Below are 8,716 nucleotides of genomic sequence, written 5' to 3'. Positions count from 1 at the left end.
GTGTGTTTGTACAGTGAATGTATATGTACAGTATGTGTAGATGTGTGTTTGTACAGTGAATGTATATGTACAGTATGTGTGTATGTGTGTTTGTACAGTGAATGTATATGTACAGTATGTGTAGATGTATGTTTGTACAGTGAATGTATATGTACAGTATGTGTATATGTATGTTTGTACAGTGAATGTATATGTACAGTATGTGTATATGTATGTTTGTACAGTGAATGTATATGTACAGTATGTGTATATGTATGTTTGTACAGTGAATGTATATGTACAGTATGTGTATATGTGTGTTTGTACAGTGAATGTATATGTACAATATGTGTATATGTGTGTTTGTACAGTGAATGTATATGTACAGTATGTGTATGTTTGTACAGTGAATGTATATGTACAGTATGTGTATATGTGTATTTGTACAGTGAATGTATATGTACAGTATGTGTATATGTGTGTTTGTACAGTGAATGTATATGTACAGTATGTGTATATGTGTGTTTGTACAGTGAATGTATATGTACAGTATGTGTATATGTGTGTTTGTACAGTGAATGTATATGTACAATATGTGTATATGTGTGTTTGTACAGTGAATGTATATGTACAGTATGTGTATATGTGTGTTTGTACAGTGAATGTATATGTACAGTATGTGTATATGTGTGTTTGTACAGTGAATGTATATGTACAATATGTGTATATGTGTATTTGTACAGTGAATGTATATGTACAGTATGTGTGTATGTGTGTTTGTACAGTGAATGTATATGTACAGTATGTGTATATGTATGTTTGTACAGTGAATGTATATGTACAGTATGTGTATATGTATGTTTGTACAGTGAATGTATATGTACAGTATGTGTATATGTATGTTTGTACAGTGAATGTATATGTACAGTATGTGTATATGTGTGTTTGTACAGTGAATGTATATGTACAATATGTGTATATGTGTGTTTGTACAGTGAATGTATATGTACAGTATGTGTATATGTGTGTTTGTACAGTGAATGTATATGTACAGTATGTGTATATGTATGTTTGTACAGTGAATGTATATGTACAGTATGTGTATATGTGTGTTTGTACAGTGAATGTATATGTACAATATGTGTATATGTGTGTTTGTACAGTGAATGTATATGTACAGTATGTGTATATGTGTGTTTGTACAGTGAATGTATATGTACAGTATGTGTATATGTGTGTTTGTACAGTGAATGTATATGTACAGTATGTGTATATGTATGTTTGTACAGTGAATGTATATGTACAGTATGTGTATATGTGTGTTTGTACAGTGAATGTATATGTACAATATGTGTATATGTGTGTTTGTACAGTGAATGTATATGTACAATATGTGTATATGTGTGTTTGTACAGTGAATGTATATGTACAGTATGTGTATATGTGTGTTTGTACAGTGAATGTATATGTACAATATGTGTATATGTGTGTTTGTACAGTGAATGTATATGTACAATATGTGTATATGTGTGTTTGTACAGTGAATGTATATGTACAGTATGTGTATATGTGTGTTTGTACAGTGAATGTATATGTACAGTATGTGTATATGTATGTTTGTACAGTGAATGTGCGTGTGAATGTACGAACTTTGAGTATGAAGGTCTGTACTGTATTTGCCAGCATGAGACCACACCCCACACGGGCAGAAAGGCGGGACGCCCCGCCCGGGGGGCCCAAAGAATTTCATGGTTGCAACACGTGCCAAAGTAGTTGGGAAAGGGCATGTTCACCACTGTGTTACATCACCTTTTCTTTTAACAACACTCAATAAACGTTTGGGAGTTGAGAAAACTAATTGTTGAAGCTTTGAAAGTGGAATTCTTTCCCATTCTTGTTTTATGTAAAGCTTCAGTCCTTCAACAGTCCAAGGTCTCTGCTGTCATATTTTACGCTACATAATGCGCCACACATTTTCTATGGGAGACAGGTCTGGACTGCAGGCGGGCCAGGAAAGTACCCGCACTCTTTTTTTACAAAGCCACACTTTTGTAACACGTGCTGAGAGACGCTGAGTTCGATTCCTGGATAGACCAGGGGTTAAGACTGCTAACTCGGAATGAAAGGTACTGGGTTCAAACCCCATTCTGGTTGGTGGTATTTTTTCTACCTCATCCTACTTTACTGAGCCAGGGGTCATAGATGACATTTGTGTATGAAAATAAATATATTCTGCACAAGACCAAGGATAGCTCGGTAGTTTAGACTACTGAGTTGGAATTCCAGGTACTAGGTTCAAACCCCACTCAGGTTGATATAATTTTTTTCCACCTCCAACATATTTTGCTAAGCCAGGAGTCCTCGATTACATTTGTGTATGGAACACAATCTTGTCTGAACAAGACCCAGGGTAGACCAGGGTTTGAGACTGTTAACTCGGAATGTAAGGTGCTGGGTTGAAACCCCACTCTGATTGGTGGTATTTTTTCGACCTCATCATGCTTTACTGAGCCAGCGGTCATAGATAACATTTGTCTATGGAAAGAAATCAACTACTTCACAAGACCAGGGATAGCTCAGTGGTTAAGACTACTACCTTGGAATGAGAGGTACTGGGTTTGAACCCCACTCTAGTTGACAGAAGTTTGTTCCACATCAACATACTTTACTGAACCAGGACCTTCGAATACATTTGTGTATGGAATACAATCTTGTCTACACCAGATCCAGGATGGACCAGGGGTTAAGACTGCCAACTCCGAATGAAAGGTACTGAGTTCAAACCATACTCTGGTTAGTGGAATTTCTTTCTACCTCATCATGCTTTACTGAGCAAGGGCTCATAGATAACATTTGTGTAAGGAAAGAAATGTAAACTTCACAATACCAAGGGTTGCTCAGTGGTTAAGACTGCTGACTTGGAGAGAGCGGTAATGGGTTCAAACCCACTCTTGTTCATAGCAATTTGTTCTACCTCATCATACTTTACTGAGCCAGGAGTCCTCGATTACATTTGTGTATGAAAACAAATATTCTCTCCACAAGACCCAGGATAGCCCAGTGGTTAAGGCTGTTGACTCAGGTTGGAGGGTGCTGGGTTTGAATACTGGTTGGGTTGACATGTAATTTGCAAAACTGGTTGGAGGCTTCAGGGTGACTTTGTTACTTTTCCCATGTAATGTTAAAATAATTATTTAATAAAAGTTTTTTATCCAATTACAATTAACCTATTTTTTATTATTTGTACCCAGGAGAGCTCATTGGTCAACGCTCTCTATTATTAACTTTATACTCCTATTCCCACCCACTTCAGGAATTACACTCACTCGCACACACTCATTGTCACACACAAGCACACACACTCATTCTAACGCAAACACACACATAGGTAACCCCTGTGGTGTCATCTTTGATGATTTGACAATTAATTTTTGATTATTATTACTTTAGTGTTTACTTTATTGTTCAACTATATGTTATTCAAACAAGTAGCACATAACATTACTCTGTTATGTTATGTGCTACTTGTCTCACATAACATTACAAAAGCTGCTCTTTTGCCTTAGCCGACTTTAAAAAGACCTTTACAAAGAGTCCTTTACAACAGTGGTTCTCAAATGGGGGTACGCGTATCCCTGGGGGTACTTGAAGGTATGCCAAGGGGTACGTGAGATTATTAAAAAATATTCTAAAAATAGCAAAACAATTCAAAAATCCTTTATAAATATATTTATTGAATAATACTTCAACAAAATATGAATGTAAGTTCATAAAGTGTGAAAAGAAATACAACAATGCAATATTCAGTGTTGACAGCTAGATTTTTTGTGGACATGTTCCATAAATATTGATGTTAAAGATTTTTTTTTTAGTGAAGAAAAGTTTAGAAGTAAGTTGATGAATCCAGATGGATCTCTATTACAATCCCCAAAGAGGGCTCTTTAAGTTGATGATTACTTCTATGTGGAGAAATCTGCATTTATACTTGATTCAATTCTTTATTTTTCAACAAGTTTTTAGTTATTTTTATATCTTTTTTTCCAAATAGTTGAAGAAAGACCACTACAAATGAGCAATATTTTGCACTGTTATACAATTTAATAAATCAGAAACTGATGACATAGTGCTGTTTTTTACTTCTTTATCTCTTTTTTTTTCAAGCAAAAATGCTTTGCTGTGATTAGGGGGTACTTGAATTAAAAACATGTTGACAGGGGGTACATCACTGAAAAAAGGTTGAGAACCACTGCTTTAGAAGATGAAAAATACATGACTTGAAGCAAGTAACTGCTGATTTGTAACGACTGTGTAATACATGATGTGTGATGTATGATACATGATGTGTGATGTATGATACATGATGTGTGATGTATGATACATGATGTGTGATGTATGATACATGATGTGTGATGTATGATAAATGATGTGATACATGATGTGTGATGTATGATACATGATGTGTGATGTATGATACATGTGTGATACATGATGGGTGATTTATGATACATGATGTGTGATACCTGATGTGTGATATATGATACATGATGTGTGATGTATGATACATGATGTGTGATACCTGATGTGTGATATGATACATGATGTGTGATGTATGATACATGATGTGTGATGTATGATACATGATGTGTGATACATGATGTGTGATGTATGATACATGATGTGTGATGTATGATACATGATGTGTGATGTATGATACATGATGTGTGATGTATGATACATGATGTGTGATGTATGATAAATGATGTGATACATGATGTGTGATGTATGATACATGATGGGTGATTTATGATACATGATGTGTGATACCTGATGTGTGATATATGATACATGATGTGTGATACCTGATGTGTGATATATGATACATGATGTGTGATGTATGATACATGATGTGTGATACCTGATGTGTGATATGATACATGATGTGTGATGTATGATACATGATGTGTGATGTATGATACATGATGTGTGATGTATGATACATGATGTGTGATGTATGATACATGTGTGATACATGATGGGTGATTTATGATACATGATACATTATGTGTGATACCTGATGTGTGATATATGATACATGTGTGATACATGATGTGTGATGTATGATAAATGATGTGTGATGTATGATAAATGATGTGATACATGATGTGTGATGTATGATACATGATGTGTGATACATGTGTGATGTATGATACATGATGTGTGATACGATGTGTGATATATGATACATGATGTGTGATGTATGATACATGGTGTGACACATGTGTGATGTATGATACATGTGTGATGTATGATACATATGTGATATATGATACATGATGTATGATACATAATACATGTGTGATACATGATGTGTGATGTATGATACATGTGTGATACATAAAGTGTTATATATGATACATGATGTGTGATGTATGACATGTGACACGTGTGATACATGACGTGTGATATGATGTGTGATACAGATACATGATGTGTGATACATGACGTGTGACACGTATGATGATATGTATGTATGATACATGATGTGTGATATACGACGTGTGATACATGACATGTGATACATAACGTGTGATACATGATGTGTGATACATGATGTGAAATACATGTGTGATGTATGATTTCATATATATATATATATATATATATATATATGTATGTATGTTTGGGGGAAAAATCACAAGACTACTCCATCCCTACAAAACTGTTTCATGAGGGGTTCCCTCAATCATCAGGAGATTTTAATGGAAGCATTCACATACAATGGTTTGCATAGGGCACAGAACGGGTGGGTACAGGCAGGTGTAGGGTGTGGTGATTGGCTCATGTGTTACTTAGGAGGTATCTCCGTCTGTGACAACATGCTGATACAATTTCACTGCGCTATATACATACATGTATATGTATATACATATACATACATACGTGTGTGTGTGTGTGTATGTATATATATATACATATACATACATATACATACATACGTGTGTGTGTGTGTGTATGTATATATATATATACATATACATACATATACATACATACGTGTGTGTGTGTGTATGTATATATATATACATATACATACATATACATACATACGTGTGTGTGTGTGTATGTATATATATATATATATATATATATATATATATATGTATGTATGTATATGTATATATATATATACACATATATATATATATATATATATACATATACATACATACATATATATATATATATATATATATATATATATATATATATATATATACATATATATATATATATATATATATATATATACATACATACACAGTGGTTCAAAAAAGTATTTAGTCAGCCAGCGATTGTGCAAGTTCTCCCACTTAAAATGATGACAGAGGTCTGTAATTTTCATCATAGGTACACTTCAACTGTGAGAGACAGAATGTGAAAAAAAATCCAGGAATTCACATTGTAGGAATTTTAAAGAATATATTTGTAAATCATGGTGGAAAATAAGGTTTTGGCTCACAATCTCAGGATACATGGCCCCATTCATTCTTTCCTTAACATGGATCAGTCGTCCTGTCCCCTTAGCAGAAAAACAGCCCCAAAGCATGATGTTTCCACCCCCATGCTTCACAGTAGGTGTGGTGTTCTTGGGATGCAACTCAGTATTCTTCTTCCTCCAAACACGACAAGTTGAGTTTATACCAAAAAGTTCTATTTTGGTTTCATCACATGACATTCTCCCAATCCTCTGCTGTATCATCCATGTGCTCTCTGGCAAACTTCAGACGGGCCTGGACATTCACTGGCTTAACCAGGGGGACACGTCTGACACAGCAGGATTTGATTCCCTGTCGGCGTAGTGTGTTACTGATGGTAACACTTGTTACTTTAGGCCCAGCTCTCTGCAGGTCATTCACCAGGTCCCCCCGTGTGGTTCTGGGATTTTTGCTCACCGTCCTCATGATCATTTTGACCCCACAGGGTGAGATCTTGCGTGGAGCCCCAGATCCAGGGAGATTATCAGTGGTCTTGTATGTCTTCCATTTTCTGATAATTGCTCCCACAGTTGATTTTTTTCACACCAAGCTGCTTGCTTATTGTAGATTCACTCTTCCCAGTCTGGTGCAGGTCTACAATTCTTTTCCTGGTGTCCTTCGACAGCTCTTTGGTCTTGGCCATAGTGGAGTTTGGAGTCTGACTGTTTGAGGCTGTGGATATGTGTCTTTTATACAGATAACAAGTTCAATCGAGTGCCATTAATGCAGGTAACGAGTGGAGGACAGAAGAGCTTCTTAAAGAAGAAGTTACAGGTCTGTGAGAGCCAGAGATCTTCCTTGTTTGAAGTGACCAAATACTTATTTTCCACCATACAATGTAAATTCCTGGATTTTTTTTTTTTTCACATTCTGTCTCTCACAGTTGAAGTGTACCTATGATAAAAAATTGCAGACCTCTGTCATCATTTTAAGTGGGAGAACTTGCACAATCGATGGCTGACTAAATACTTTTTTCCCCCACTGTATGTGTATATATATATATATATATATATATATATATATATATATATATATATATCTAATATATATATATATATAGATATATATATAGATATAGATATATCTATATATATATAGATATAAATATATATATATATATATATATATATATATATATATATATATATATATATATATATATATATATATATATATATATATATATGGGCCTCACGGTGGGAGAGGGGTAAGTGCGTCTGCCTCACAATAGGAAGGTCCTGAGTAGTCTGGGGTTCAATCCCGGGCTCAGGATCTTTCTGTGTGGAGTTTGCATGTTCTCTCTGTGAATGCGTGGGTTCCCTCCGGGTACTCCGGCTTCCTCCCACCTCCAAAGACATGCACCTGGGGATAGGCCCCTTCCACCTCCAAAGACGTGCGCCTGGGGATAGGTTGATTGGCAACACTAAATGGTCCCTAGTGTGTGAATGTTGTCTGTCTATCTGTATTGGCGCTGTGATGAGGTGGCGACTTTTCCAGGGCTGTAGCCCGCCTTCCGCCCGATTGTAGCTGACCCCAAAAGGGAATAAATGGAAGAAAATGGATGGATGGATCTTGCAGTCTTTTTGTCAATGTTTGTCAAATTTTGCCTTGTTTTTTTAAGTTAGGTACTTTACAGGCCAGGTCAGCATTTGTTTTTGTTAAATGTTTATTGACACGTGTCTCCCTTGCTCTGAATAGTGCAGTTTTGTGTTAGCAATCCTTATTTTTATCATTGGTGTGGATCCAGGCCTCCATGTCTCATGATCGCTTACACAGAAGCCAAAAGCAGTGAAGTTGTCAGCTTGTGTAAATGCTAAATAAAAAGAGAATACAACAAATCCTTTTCAACTTATATTCAATTGAATAGATTGCAAAGACAAGATAATTAAAGTTGGAACTGAGAAACTTAATTTATTTGAGCAATTGATCATTAATTTAGATTTTAATGGCAGCAACATGTTTAAAAAAATGCATTTTTACCAGTGTGTTACATGGCCTTTTCTTTTAACAACACTCAGTAAAGGTTTGGGAACTGAGGAGACACATTTTTGAAGTAGAATTCTTTCCATTCTTGCTTGATGTACAGCTTAACTTGTTCAACAGTTCGGAGTCTTTGTTGTGGTATTTTACGCTTCATATTGTAACACCTGGCTTGCTGAAATAAGCAGGGGCGTCCATGATAATGTTGCTTGAATGGCAAC

The sequence above is a fragment of the Nerophis ophidion genome, linkage group LG24 (assembly GCF_033978795.1).
Source record: "Nerophis ophidion isolate RoL-2023_Sa linkage group LG24, RoL_Noph_v1.0, whole genome shotgun sequence".
NCBI classification, from domain to species: Eukaryota; Metazoa; Chordata; class Actinopteri; order Syngnathiformes; family Syngnathidae; genus Nerophis; species Nerophis ophidion.
The sequence above is the reverse complement of the archived record's forward strand: the minus strand, read 5'-3'. Positions refer to the sequence as shown.